We start from the raw sequence: 16,160 nt of genomic DNA, 5'->3' as shown, positions 1-16,160 counted from the left end.
ATAGTGTTTCGGGCGGGTCGTTAATCTAACAAGTAATTTAAGTAGGTAATTTGTAGCAAAATTTGAAGAATTTGAACAGGTACATTGTAGCCAAATTTGTGGATTATTAATTGGTATATTGTAGTGAAATTTCCGTTCAACATAATAGCCTTGATATAAGTTGAAAGCAGTGATTACAATGGTGAAGTTTCACAGCTTAGGCACATATATTGGAAGAGTGGGTAGCACAAGTTATGGTGCGAGTTTGAAGCACTAGGCTGGAAACTATGAGGATGAAATTAGGTACTCTTTGGTTTTACGTTTGACTAAGACATAGGTTAATTCGTTAGGGAGTGAGTTCCGTAGACTAGGTGTCTTTATTTGTATTTAGTTTAATTGGGATATCAAAGAGATATTTATTTCTAGTGTTGTGATTATAGGTTCTATTACATCTGTCAAGAAAGAGCTTCAGATCAAGATTTACATTTAAGAGCAAAGTTTTGTACATGTAAGTGGCACAAGAGAATGTGCGGAGTGAGTTTATGTTTAGCATGTTTAGGGATTTAAACATAGGGGCTGTGTGTTGTCTGAAAACAGTTTATTATTACGATAGCAGATTTTTGCTGGGTGATGATGGTTTGAGGTATTTTTTCAGTGACTGAACCCCTATGCACAGATTTCGTATGTAAGATAGGGATAAATTAGCTCGTAGTTTAATGAGATGAGAACAGAGTTTGAAACATAATATCTGATTTTAGAGAGTATACCAACCATTTTTAAGACTTTTTTCTTAATGTGTTGTATGTGTTCCCAGCTTTGGTGTTTAGTGAGTGAATGATCTTGAGGTTATCTTGAGATGATTTCGGGGCTTTAGTGTCCCCACGGCCCGGTCCTCGACCAGGCCTCCACCCCCAGGAAGCAGCCCGTGACAGCTGACTAACACCCAGGTACCTATTTTACTGCTAGGTAACAGGGACATAGGGTGAAAGAAATTCTGCCCAATGTTTCTCGCCGGCGCCTGGGATCGAACCCGGGACCACAGGATCACAAGTCCAGCGTGCTGGCCGACCGGATGTTATGATGGTCATTACATCTGTCGAGCTGACTATTAAATAATATTCTATTCATATTTTTCTTCTAATCGATATTCTCTTGCTGTTCTGTCTTGAACTCTACTTCTAATACAGATTGATCTAGCAGTCAACATCATCCTCAAATTCTCACACACTCCTTTAACATATGTAACGTGTATGGCCTTAAATCTTATCACATCAGTTTATCTGTTTTTATAACTGACATGTTTCCAAGTTTCATTTTTATGGACCCATAATACAAAGTTGAGCATGACGTTTTTCATTTCATTAAAAAATTTCGGGTGATGGTATCTTTGAAGGCTCCATTATGTGCAGCATGAGGAATTGGATGACGGGTAATGTGAGGCGTGTTGTGCATCGCTTTGGGCAGCTGATATACAGGTTCAATATGTAGTATACCACAATGCGCTGGGATCCATTGGAGAGAGGTGTCATAACCCTTCAATCGCTGTTCATGAAGAAGTTGAAGGCATGGGTAAATAAACTCTTTACACGTTGTGGAAGAGTACGTAATTGCTTGAATCGCACTCTTGGAGTCACTACCGATTGTATATATCCTAACTGGTAATGTTGAGATTATTTGGAGAGCGTGGTATAGGGCATATAATTCAGCAGTGTAAATAGATAGTTGGTTTGGTAACCGCCATCCCTGCTTGAGATGGCATTGCGGGATCCATTCCCGCCAAACACACACCGAAACTACGACGTTGGTACAACGTTCGAACGAGTTTTAACACCTCCTAACCAGTTATAACAACAAATATAGCGAGTTGTAACAACGTTCTAATACGTCACAAACACGTTAAGCCAAGATGTAACAACTTTATTACAAGTTGTAACAAGCGGAAAATAGAGACAGTTACGGTTTGTGTTTCCAGGGAACTGCGCCAGTGACCAAGGATGCGTTGTTTACTAGGATGCGAGATCGATCTGTGTAAATCACTGTGGTATTTGGGTATAATTTTTTCTTGTGCCGTGATCTGGAATAGAGCAGTAACTATTCTGGCAGGTGTTGTACCAAACGCATTAATATAAAAAAAGAGAACACAAAGATAGTGCAACCCGAGTTGCACTATCTATTAATTAATTGATTATGGGTTGCATCAATCAATTAAACATAAATTCCTAGAAAGTTGATCCCCTAATTAATTGAAATGAGAGGGATGAATTCATGTTGAGTGTGGATTAAATAGAAACCCAAGGGAATACATGCAATGTTAAATAGATTAGGCTTGCTTGAAAAGTATACCGGCGACTCATTCAATAGCCACCGGCTCGTGATTCCGTGGTAAAGACAATATATATTCTTAAGGATGGACTCACTAAACCACTAGAAATTACTCAACAAGTTTATTGAAACATAAATAATAGTAATGGGACAAATGAACACTGAACACTTCCTAAACTGAAATACTTCCGAAAATGGCGGCAATGGTATTGACTACAAAAATTAATGTGGATTCTACACTGAACTTAAAACAGACACAGATCTTTTTACCTTAAACACCACAGCCAATCCAGTTGTTCAGCCTTACCTCTGGAGGAGATCTTCATGCCAGGATGTCCCAACTCACACTAGCATACTCCCTGACCTCCGGACTGTGAAGCTAATCTAGGATTACTCCGCCACCCTCTCTGGCTGCCAGATTAGTAAGCAGGGTTAATTGAAAAAGCTAATCTAATTTACTGACCACCCAGATGATTAAATTCCTATTGAAATTGATGATAATTCTATAGGTTTTTGGACCTGGCTATTTCCAATTACAATATTGAATAGCGACCTGAATTTATAATTTAACAACACAGAAAATTGTGATCTTCCTGGCCGGCTGACCTCCTCGACCCAGGATGGGTCAGAGAAGAAGCCAGCCGAGCCAGATCGAACAAGGTCCCCTATTCTAAATAATGTCAACTGTCTCTTTGACCACATAGGAGACTGGATCTTTACTCTAAATTCATGTTAACCTAACATACATATTTAAGCAAGATTGGTTATTACTACAATTCATGTTTTTTTCCTGAATTCTTCTTCATTGATGAATTAACACAAAGGGGAACTTAGCCATTTGGTCTTATACCCTCTCCTCGCTAATCCTTTACTCTCTGGAGAGTGACCTTTTATACTGTTATCCAGGTTAAAGTTCCTTCTGACTCCAAACTAGCTTGTGTTCCCTGTAAATCATATGATCCAAGATCTATAAGCTTCTAAAACCAGCTTAGCTTGTTACACCTAGGTGGTGCCAGTGAGGGCTTTAAATGTGGTGAGTCTTGGTTGTGTCGTCTGTTGAAGATGTTGAATATGTGCTTTCCAGGTAATTAAGGGCAAGTCGAAATGTATTCCAAGGTATTTACGTTCTCGTTCGTGTTTAATGGGAGTGTTGTGTATTGTGAGGGTGGGTAGATGAACAAGTCTTTTTAGGGAAGATCTAATAACAATTTTTGTAGTATTAACTTGAAGGCCCCATTGCTGTGTCCAATCAATGAGGTGGTCAAGTGCTATTTGCATTGTTGAGACCGTATTAGGTACATCATTTTCTGAATAATACAATGCTAAATTGTCAGCGTACGCCGAGAGTTGAACAGGATGGGTGTTAGGTAAATCTGCTAAGAGTACAGCAAAAAGGGCTGGGCTTGGTATGAAGCCTTGTGGGACACCCGTTTGAATTAGAATACTATCTGAAAAACCGCCTTATATATAGACCTTGGAGGTCCTGTTCGTAAGACAGGACTGTAGCCATAGAAGTAATCTTCCCTGTACACGTAAACGTGCAAGCTTTGCCAAGAGTCAAGTATAAGGAATGCTATCAAAAGCTCCTTTAAGGTCTTGGTAGTGAACACTAACAAATTTACTGCCTCTAAGAGAGGTGCAGAGTCGTGTTCAAGTATTTGATCCAAGTGTGGAGCATTGCGGTCGAAATCCAACTTGATTTTAAAATATATTATTCTCTGTAAACTATTATTATTATCAAGGTACCATTGGAGGCGAGTATATACTAGTCTTGCCATGACTTTACTGAGACATGATAGCAAGGAGATAGGTTGATAGGTCTGTATGACACAGGTTGGGAGGTTCTTTTCCTGGTTTGAGGAAAAGAAGAATAATACTAGTCTACCATTGTGTGGGAAATTTACAACCTGTCCTCTTAAAAAGAACGTCGCTTTTGGCCGTTTGTCCATATGGCCGAATTTGGACGTAATTTGAAAATGAAAAAAAAAATGAAAATAAATTTGGGAATTTTTTTTCAACAACAGTAAGTTAAGGGTCATCTGATAGGTTAGGTGGGCAGGAAATTCTCATAAAGTTTCAAAACGTTATGAAAAACGTGAATTTAAAGTGTCCTCTTATAACCTCTGTGCGTACGCCGGACGGCTCAAACAGAAAACGGAACAAAACGTCACTTTTGTGAGTCGATTTCATTTCAAATTACGTCCAAATTTGGCCATAGTGCGCATACGAGCCAAAAGTGACGTTCTTTTTGAGAGGACGGGTTGGGGATATTACCGTGAGTCCAGCATAAGTTGTAGCAGTTTAGAGGAGCGCTATGTGCAGTTGATGGAAGATATTTGATAAGTTCATTTGTAATTCCATCCTCTCCAGGTGTCTTGCCAAGAGGTAAGTGGGTTAAAGCTAATTGTAGCTTACTTCCCAGTAAACACAAAATGTTTTCTGGTGTATTTATTTAATAGCATAAAGGTGACACTGTAACTATGTATATAAAGTCCTCTTTTAAATGTATAAAATACGTATAAAGTGTGTGTGTGTGTACTTACCTAGTTGTGCTTGCAGGGGTTGAGCTCTGGTTCTCGTGTGTGAGTGTGTGTGTGGAAAGTATTGATAGGTAAAAGCATTACTATAGTGTGTGTGTATTTGGTATGTTTATATGTGTTTGGGGAGTGTTTGTGTGTGTTTGTTTGCCCTATTTGTGTGTTTGGTATGTGTGTTTGTGTGTGTGTTTGTTTGCCCTATTTGTGTGTTTGGTATGTGTGTTTGTCTGTGTTTGTGTGTGTGTTTGATATTTTTGGGTGTGTGTTTGGTATGTTTGTGTGTTACCTGATGTGTGGTTTGTGTTTGTTTAGTTTGTTTCTGTGATTGTCTGTGTTTGTGTGTATGGTATGCTGGTTGTGTTTGTGTGTTTGTCTGTGTTGGTGTGTTGTGTGTTTGTATGTTTGGTGTGCATGTGTGTGTGGTATGTATGTGTTTGGTATATGTGTGTGTGTGTGTGTGTGTGTGTGTGTGTGTTTGTGTGTGTGAGTAGTAGGGATGATGCCTTAAACAGGATATTTTTTTAAAATATCCCGTTTAAGGCGTTTGTTTTCCAGTTAATTTGAAATATCCCGTTTAAAGCGTCGGGTTTCCAGTTAACTTTAAAACTCCCGTTTGTGGTCTTAAGGATTTCTTATCGAAGAAATTCAAAAATTTTCAGAGTTCTTATGGGAGAAAATAATTTCAAAGATCATAGAAAAATTCTGGGGCAAAGTCCGCCCAATTCTTGACTGAGAATAAACTTTATGGACAAATTTTGTTTGTTTTAGAAAATCACTCTTTTGGAGTTAAAGAATTCTTATGAGGAAAATAATTTCAAGGATCTTAGAAGTTTGTTAAGAGTTCTTATGGGAAAAATTCAGATTTTTTCCAAGTTCAGTGTTATGAAAATATTTCAGAGTTCGTGTAATCATTGAAGTGTATTTAAGGGTGTTAGACTGAAATCTGTAAAAAAAAAGACATTTTCAGAGAATATTGTCATAAAAGTTTTGTTAAGGAAAATTTACGTCATAGCTGCGACTTTTAGTTTTTATATCCATTTACTGATGTTTCGCCTGAAAAAGACCGATTTTCATCAGAGACCATTTAAAGATTGATTTTCTTCAGAGACCATTTAAGACCAAAAATATTAGAGACCATTTGAAGACCGAAATGTACAGAATTTTGACAGATTATTTTAGACCCAAATATGACAGACCTGTTAAGAGACCAAAATTAGTCAGAAACCAGTTTATGACCAAAAATTAGTCAGTGACCAGTTTATGCCCAAAATTCATCGGAGTCCAGTAAAGACCAAAAAATATTTAGAGTCCACTTTGAAACCAAAATATGACAGAATCCACTAAACGACCCAAAATAAACAGAGTCCAGTTCATGACTGAAAATTAGGCAGAGTTCATTTGAAGACCGAAATTGGGCAGAGTTCGATTGAAAACCGAAATTTGACAGAGTCCACTTTAAGACAAAAATTAATCAGAGTCCACGTTCAGACCGAAATATTTCAGAGATTTACTTACACCTGCATTCTTAAAGAGTTCTTATGGCGGAAATTCAAATATTATCAGAGTCCGGTTGACACCAAAAATTTTACAGATACCATTTTAAGACCAAATTTGTTAAAGACCGCATTTATACGTTTAGTTTCGCTACTAATAGCCCAATTTTAATCAGTCTTATTTCAAACGTAGTAAATCTAATAGAGTCAGTAAGTAAGTTCTAGCTCCTGTCCCCCACCTTAGTACCCTGTCGTATATTAAATACTAACAGTCCAATCCCCCTGAAATTTAAAACATAGCTATTTCAAACGTAGTAAATAAGATTCGTAAGATTCGAAAAATTACCGAGTTCTAGCTCCTGTCTCTGTTTTAACCCCCTCTTATATCTTCGTTAATATCCTATCATTGTTCCTGAAATTTAAACTCACTGTATTTCATACACAGTAAATAAGATCCAAACAATTATCGAGCTCCACCTCCTGTCCCCCCTACACCTTAGTTCCCTCACATATCATCTTTAGTATCGAACCAATTCCCCCTGAGATTTAAAACATAGCTAATTCAGACATAGTAAAATATAATGATTTAGTTACCGAGCTCAAGCTCTTGATCCCCACCTTAAACCCTTCTTGTATCATCTTTAATAACAGACCAATTACCCTGTGATTTAAAATCTCTGTATTCCAGACATTGTAAAATAGACCCAAACCATTACAAAGCTCTAACTCTCGTCCCCCACCTTAGTTCATTTGTATAACTTCTTTAGTACCAGACCAATTTCCCTGAAATTTAAAACAATCATATTTCAGACATAGTAAAATACAATAATTTAATTACCGAAATCCAGCTCCTGTTCCCCACCTTGGTTCATTTGAACAAGTTCTTTATTATCAGATCAAATCCCCTGAGGTTTAAAAACACCCAATTACATTTCAGACCCATATAAAATAAATCAATAAGTAAATTACTGAGCTTCAACTCTTTTTCCTCCGCTTTAGTTCATCAAAATTAATTCAGATCAAAACCCTCTCAAGTCTATCATCTTTGTCAAAAGTGAACACATCCTGTCCTTTAAGATCCTTTTTGATAATAAAATTCATATGGTCAGATGGTACCTACCCTTTAATACCCTTTGTTTACTCAGCTATGTAATATTCACACGGTCAAGTCACACCTACCTTCCCCACCCCCTTTACATTCCCATCCCTTACCCCATCCCCAACATTCTTTTGCCCTTCATCTTGCCTGCTCTCCCTTTATCTCGCCCTCATCCCCTACTCCCCCCTTAATCTCGCTCATTCCCCAACTTATCCAAACTTTCAATAATCCTACTATATTTGTATATTCTCTCTATAGTCACTGTGCTCTTTGTATTCGCTTCCATGTTTTCTGCTTTTTTGTCATGTTTTCATGTTCATCACATGTTCTCTGTACAACTTTTATACTGAATATTCATGTTCTCAATGTTCTTAACATGCTCCCCCATGTTCATATTCTCCACATGTTCAGATCATATTTTCACCTCTCTTACATGTTATGTGTTCTTTGTCATATTCCCCATACGTTCACTATGTTCAACACATTCTCTTACATGTTTTATAAAATCAAACGTACAATTGTTTCTTCCGTTCAGTAAATAGTTCTTTGTCAAATACTATCAACAACATTACAGTTACCCTAATAAATTTAGTCAGTCACTCAGTTTTATTTGCAAAACTACGTCAATGTAATTCTCTTTATCATCTTAATATATCTTACCGACACTGTTCCTAAACAAATCTGCTACCGAACTGGGTTCCCACTTTTCTTCTGTTAGCTCTGGTCTTCATCTTCCCCAATCTTTCCTTCTTTGTAAACCTGTCCTTGAGTCTCGTCCTTTAGATTTCTGCACTCGTCTTCGATTTCCCTATAATGATCCCTTCTCTCTCTCTGAACTTCGTTCTGCCCTGGCCCTCTGCGGTTCTACGGCGGCGGGCTCCGATGGCATTCATTATGAGATGCTTCGCCATCCCCCTCCGTGCACGTCTCAGTATTTACTGAGTCTGTATAATCGGATCTGGGAGTCGTCGTCAGTCCCTGAGGACTGGTTCGATGCCGTTGTCCTCCCTGTTCGTAAACCAGGGTCTCTGGGAACATCCCCTAAGGACTTTCGCCCTATTGCTCTCACGACATATATATATATATATATATATATATATATATATATATATATATATATATATATATATATATATATATATATATATATATATATATATATATATGTCGTACCTAATAGCCAGAACGCACTTCTCAGCCTACTATGCAAGGCCCGATTTGCCTAATAAGCCAAGTTTTCCTGAATTAATATATTTTCTCTAATTTTTTTCTTATGAAATGATAAAGCTACCCATTTCATTATGTAAGAGGTCAATTTATTATTATTGGAGTTAAAATTAACGTAGATATATGACCGAACCTAACCAACCCTACCTAACCTAACCTAACCTATCTTTATAGGTTAGGTTAGGTTAGGTAGCCTAAAAAGTTAGGTTAGGTAGTCGAAAAACAATTAATTCATGAAATCTTGGCTTATTAGGCAAATCGGGCCTTGCATAGTAGGCTGAGAAGTGCGTTCTGGCTATTAGGTACGACATATATATATATATATATATATATATATATATATATATATATATATATATATATATATATATATATATATATATATATATATATATATATATATATATATATGTCGTACCTAATAGCCAGAACGCACTTCTCAGCCTACTATTCAAGGCCCGATTTGCCTAATAAGCCAAGTTTTCATGAATTAATGTTTTTTCGTCTACCTAACCTACCTAACCTAACCTAACCTAGCTTTTTTTGGCTACCTAACCTAACCTTACCTATAAATATAGGTTAGGTTAGGTTAGGTAGGGTTGGTTAGGTTCGGTCATATATCTACGTTAATTTTAACTCCAATAAAAAAAAATTGACCTCATACATAGAGAAAAGGGTTGCTTTATCATTTCATAAGAAAAAAATTATAGTAAATATATTAATTCAGGAAAACTTGGCTTATCAGGCAAATCGGGCCTTGAATAGTAGGCTGAGAAGTGAGTTCTGGCTACTAGGTACGACATATATATATATATATATATATATATATATATATATATATATATATATATATATATATATATATATATATATATATATATATGTGTGTGTGTGTATATCACGAAAATAAACACGTGATTAAGAATGTGACAATGTCAGACCACGGAGGAAAAATGAAACAGGAAATTTCCTTAAGTACTTTCGTATATTAAATACATCTTCAAAAGGTCATTTTACAGATCGAGTGATGGGTATAAATAGGCAGGAAGGAGTGGTGAAGTAAGGTGAGGTACAATACTTGGACAACGCAGACGGCCCATTGGCCCATCAGATGCACCCAATTGGCACATTCGATGTAGCCCAATGGCCCATCTGATACAGCAGACATACAAGCATAATATATAGGTATTTATAACATAAAGAAGTAAATATATACAATAAATTAGTGAGACAAATATTTTTCAATGATTCTACTTAAATCGCCCTTTAGCTGATCTATTAGAAATGGATCTAAGTTATATAGACCACTGCTAATATTCAAATTACTTTCTTTGGTGATCTGTATCAAAGCAGATTCAATTATGTTTCTGTTATAGGTGCTTTTACAATTTGTTATTGAAGAAGCACTCTCCCAATCAATTTGATGAGCTTTTTCTGACAAATGCACAAACAAAGCATTAGACAATTGGCCATGTCTTACAGAGTATTTATGTTGCGATATTCTACATTTTAAATCTTTAGATGTTTGCCCGACATAGAACTTGTTACATTCCTTACAAGGTATTTTATAAATGACGCAATTATCACTACGAGGGCTGTTCCTTACTAATAGCTTACCAACAGTGTTTTCGTAGCTAAACATTACATCTATATTAAAAAGTTTCAAGGCCTTGACAATATTCTCAAACCCAGAGAAATATGGTAAACAATATATATATATATATATATATATATATATATATATATATATATATATATATATATATATATATATATATATATATATTGTATATATATATATAATATATATATATATATATATATATATATATATATATATATATATATATATATATATATATATATATATATATATATATATATATATATATATATGAATGAAAACTCACACCCCAGAAGTGACTCGAACCCATACTCCCAGAAGCAACGCAACTGGTAACTACAGGGCGCCTTAATCCGCTTGACCATCACGGCCGTCAAAAGGAAGTGATAGCCGAGGCTATTTGAGCCACTTCCCCGACGGCAACTCGGATGGTAATCTTGGGCATAGCATTTCACCAAATCACCTCATTCTTTGGGGCACACGTGAGGAACACAAATGCGAACAAGCCTGAATGGTCCCCAGGACTATATGCGAATGAAAACTCACACCCCAGAAGTGACTCGAACCCATACTCCCAGAAGCAACGCAACTGGTAACTACAGGGCGCCTTAATCCGCTTGACCATCACGGCCGTCAAAAGGAAGTGATAGCCGAGGCTATTTGAGCCACTTCCCCGACGGCAACTCGGATGGTAATCTTGGGCATAGCATTTCACCAAATCACCTCATTCTTTGGGGCACACGTGAGGAACACAAATGCGAACAAGCCTGAATGGTCCCCAGGACTATATGCGAATGAAAACTCACACCCCAGAAGTGACTCGAACCCATACTCCCAGAAGCAACGCAACTGGTAACTACAGGGCGCCTTAATCCGCTTGACCATCACGGCTGTCAAAAGGAAGTGATAGCCGAGGCTATTTGAGCCACTTCCCCGACGGCAACTCGGATGGTAATCTTGGGCATAGCATTTCACCAAATCACCCCATTCTTTGGGGCACACGTGAGGAACACAAATGCGAACAAGCCTGAATGGTCCCCAGGACTATATGCGAATGAAAACTCACACCCCAGAAGTGACTCGAACCCATACTCCCAGAAGCAACGCAACTGGTAACTACAGGGCGCCTTAATCCGCTTGACCATCACGGCCGTCAAAAGGAAGTGATAGCCGAGGCTATTTGAGCCACTTCCCCGACGGCAACTCGGATGGTAATCTTGGGCATAGCATTTCACCAAATCACCTCATTCTTTGGGGCACACGTGAGGAACACAAATGCGAACAAGCCTGAATGGTCCCCAGGACTATATGCGAATGAAAACTCACACCCCAGAAGTGACTCGAACCCATACTCCCAGAAGCAACGCAACTGGTAACTACAGGGCGCCTTAATCCGCTTGACCATCACGGCCGTCAAAAGGAAGTGATAGCCGAGGCTATTTGAGCCACTTCCCCGACGGCAACTCGGATGGTAATCTTGGGCATAGCATTTCACCAAATCACCTCATTCTTTGGGGCACACGTGAGGAACACAAATGCGAACAAGCCTGAATGGTCCCCAGGACTATATGCGAATGAAAACTCACACCCCAGAAGTGACTCGAACCCATACTCCCAGAAGCAACGCAACTGGTAACTACAGGGCGCCTTAATCCGCTTGACCATCACGGCCGTCAAAAGGAAGTGATAGCCGAGGCTATTTGAGCCACTTCCCCGACGGCAACTCGGATGGTAATCTTGGGCATAGCATTTCACCAAATCACCTCATTCTTTGGGGCACACGTGAGGAACACAAATGCGAACAAGCCTGAATGGTCCCCAGGACTATATGCGAATGAAAACTCACACCCCAGAAGTGACTCGAACCCATACTCCCAGAAGCAACGCAACTGGTAACTACAGGGCGCCTTAATCCGCTTGACCATCACGGCCGTCAAAAGGAAGTGATAGCCGAGGCTATTTGAGCCACTTCCCCGACGGCAACTCGGATGGTAATCTTGGGCATAGCATTTCACCAAATCACCTCATTCTTTGGGGCACACGTGAGGAACACAAATGCGAACAAGCCTGAATGGTCCCCAGGACTATATGCGAATGAAAACTCTGAAATGGTGAAATGCTATGCCCAAGATTACCATCCGAGTTGCCGTCGGGGAAGTGGCTCAAATAGCCTCGGCTATCACTTCCTTTTGACGGCCGTGATGGTCAAGCGGATTAAGGCGCCCTGTAGTTACCAGTTGCGTTGCTTCTGGGAGTATGGGTTCGAGTCACTTCTGGGGTGTGAGTTTTCATTCGCATATAGTCCTGGGGACCATTCAGGCTTGTTCGCATTTGTGTTCCTCACGTGTGCCCCAAAGAATGAGGTGATTTGGTGAAATCCTATGCCCAAGATTACCATCCGAGTTGCCGTCGGGGAAGTGGCTCAAATAGCCTCGGCTATCACTTCCTTTTGACGGCCGTGATGGTCAAGCGGATTAAGGCGCCCTGTAGTTACCAGTTGCGTTGCTTCTGGGAGTATGGGTTCGAGTCACTTCTGGGGTGTGAGTTTTCATTCGCATATAGTCCTGGGGACCATTCAGGCTTGTTCGCATTTGTGTTCCTCACGTGTGCCCCAAAGAATGAGGTGATTTGGTGAAATGCTATGCCCAAGATTACCATCCGAGTTGCCGTCGGGGAAGTGGCTCAAATAGCCTCGGCTATCACTTCCTTTTGACGGCCGTGATGGTCAAGCGGATTAAGGCGCCCTGTAGTTACCAGTTGCGTTGCTTCTGGGAGTATGGGTTCGAGTCACTTCTGGGGTGTGAGTTTTCATTCGCATATAGTCCTGGGGACCATTCAGGCTTGTTCGCATTTGTGTTCCTCACGTGTGCCCCAAAGAATGAGGTGATTTGGTGAAATGCTATGCCCAAGATTACCATCCGAGTTGCCGTCGGGGAAGTTGCTCAAATAGCCTCGGCTATCACTTCCTTTTGACGGCCGTGATGGTCAAGCGGATTAAGGCGCCCTGTAGTTACCAGTTGCGTTGCTTCTGGGAGTATGGGTTCGAGTCACTTCTGGGGTGTGAGTTTTCATTCGCATATAGTCCTGGGGACCATTCAGGCTTGTTCGCATATATATATATATATATATATATATATATATATATATATATTATATATTTTGGTAGCAGTCTTTCCTGTAGACATATATTATTAAATATGACCGAAAAAGTAAGATTAATAATTCTAACACGAATTTTCTCGATCTTTCTTATGTTACTTTTCACTGTTGATGGTAATTGAAAAATCAATTCTCCAAAATTCATTTTTATTTCTAGTCTGACACGACACTTGAGCGCGTTTCGTAAAACTTATTACATTTTCAAAGACTTTAGTTTACACACACACAACTATAACTGAATAGAGCTTAAACATCTTCGATTTTTTATTCCTGCATTTGGGTGAGGTGATATGTTACAACTGTTTTGGATTAAGTGAAAATAAACTTTCAACACAAAACAGAACACGAAACAATGGGTATTGAAGGTAAGAACGGAAGTAATTGCAGAGGGCCTATTGGCCCATATTTCTTGATGCTTCTATATTGGAGCGGAGTCTTGAAGTAGGTAGAATATAGTTGTGCATAAATTGGCTGTTGATTGCTGGTGTTGACTTCTTGATGTGTAGTGCCTCGCAGATGTCAAGCCGCCTGCTATCGCTGTATCTATCGATGATTTCTGTGTTGTTTGCTAAGACTTCTCTGGTGATGGTTTGGTTGTGGGAAGAGATTATATGTTCCTTAATGGAGCCCTGTTGCTTATGCATCGTTAAACGCCTGGAAAGAGATGTTGTTGTCTTGCCTATATACTGAGTTTTTTTGAGGCTTACAGTCCCCAAGAGGGCATTTGAAGGCATAGACGACGTTGGTCTCTTTTAAAGCGTTCTGCTTTGTGCCTGGAGAGTTTCTCATGAGTAGGCTGGCCGTTTTTTTGGTTTTATAGTAAATCGTCAGTTGTATCTTCTGATTTTTGTCTGTAGGGATAACGTTTCTATTAACAATATCTTTCAGGACCCTTTCCTCCGTTTTATGAGCTGTGGAAAAGAAGTTCCTGTAAAATAGTCTAATAGGGGGTATTGGTGTTGTGTTAGTTGTCTCTTCAGAGGTTGCATGGCGTTTCACTTTCCTTCTTATGATGTCTTCAACGAAACCATTGGAGAAGCCGTTGTTGACTAGGACCTGCCTTACCCTACAGAGTTCTTCGTCGACTTGCTTCCATCCTGAGCTGTGGCTGAGAGCACGGTCGACATAAGCGTTAACGACACTCCTCTTGTACCTATCTGGGCAGTCACTGTTGGCATTTAGGCACATTCCTATGTTTGTTTCCTTAGTGTAGACTGCAGTGTGGAAACCTCCGCTCCTTTCCATGACTGTTACATCTAGAAAGGGCAGCTTCCCATCCTTCTCCATCTCATAAGTGAAACGCAACACAGAATTTTGCTCAAATGCCTCCTTCAGCTTCTGCAGATGTCTGACATCAGGTACCTGTGTAAAAATGTCGTCAACATACCTGCAGTATATGGCCGGTTTCAAGTTCATGTCGAATAAGACCTTTTACTCGATGGTACCCATGTAGAAGTTCGCAAACAGGACACCTAGGGGAGAACCCATGGCGACCCCATCTACTTGCTTATACATGTGCCCATCTGGGCTCAAGAAGGGTGCCTCTTTAGTACAAGCTTGAAGTAGTTTCCTTAGAATGTTTTCTGGTATGTCAAGAGGAGTACAGGCCGGGTCACGATACACTCTGTCCGCTATCATCCCGATTGTTTCATCCACAGGTACGTTGGTAAACAGTGATTCTACGTCCAGCGAGGCTCTTATCCCTGTGGCCCGTGTTCCCCGCAGTAAGTCGACAAATTCCTTTGGAGACTTCAGGCTGAAGGCACAAGGGACATAAGGAGTCAGCAAGCCGTTGAGTCGTTTCGCCAGTCTGTACGTGGGTGTGGGTATCTGGCTGATGATTGGCCGAAGTGGGTTTCCAGGCTTATGTGTCTTGACATTTCCATACGTGTATCCAGGTTTATATTCCCCAATAATCTTTGGCAGGTGGAGTCCGGATTTCTTGGCGTTCACAGTTATGATCAATTTGTTGACCTTTGCTTTCAATTCGGCTGTAGTGTCCTTCGTTACCCTTTGGAATTTAGTTTGGTCAGAGAGTATGAGGTTCATTTTCGCCAGATATTCGTCTTTTTTAAGAATGACGTATATTGGCGACTTGTCACCTCTTCTGACAACTATCTCCTTGTTCTCACGAAGGCTCTTAGCTGCCGCTTTGAGCTCGGGGGACAGTATGGTGCTTCTGTAGTTGCCTCGATTCTTTCCTCCTTCCGCAATAAGTTCTGCTTGTAAGGTGTCTTTGGTGGTGACCTTCTTTCGTGTCTCGAGGCCGAATATGTCGTCCAACAGTGGAGTTGGAGATTCTGTATATATATATATATATATATATATATATATATATTATATATATATATATATATATAATATAATATACAGAATCTCCAACTCCACTGTTGGAGATTCTGTATATATATATATATATATATATATATATATATATATATATATATATATATATATATATATATATATATATATATATATATATTTATATATATATATATATATATATATATATATATATATATATATATAATATATCGAAGATAGGGTCTTCGGTAGCAGACAAAAACCAACTGTATACTGCCGTTATGTAGATGACATATTCGTAATAGTAAAAGACTCAGATGAACTAATTGACCTAAAAAGACACCTAGAGAGAGAGTCAGTACTCCGATTTACACATGAAAATAGTGAAAATAACAGTCTGCCATTCTTGGATG

At 39.1% G+C, this 16,160-nt stretch overlaps 1 protein-coding gene across 1 annotated transcript in view; it reads left to right on the top strand.

Moving 5' to 3' along the window:
- LOC123760145 (uncharacterized) overlaps positions 1 to 16,160 on the top strand; it is a 50,264-nt gene that overhangs the window by 925 nt on the left and 33,179 nt on the right. The window lies entirely within an intron of this gene.

The sequence above is a fragment of the Procambarus clarkii genome, chromosome 16, assembly GCF_040958095.1.
Source record: "Procambarus clarkii isolate CNS0578487 chromosome 16, FALCON_Pclarkii_2.0, whole genome shotgun sequence".
In the NCBI taxonomy this organism is placed as follows: Eukaryota; Metazoa; Arthropoda; class Malacostraca; order Decapoda; family Cambaridae; genus Procambarus; species Procambarus clarkii.
This window is presented reverse-complemented; position numbering and strand designations above follow the sequence as displayed.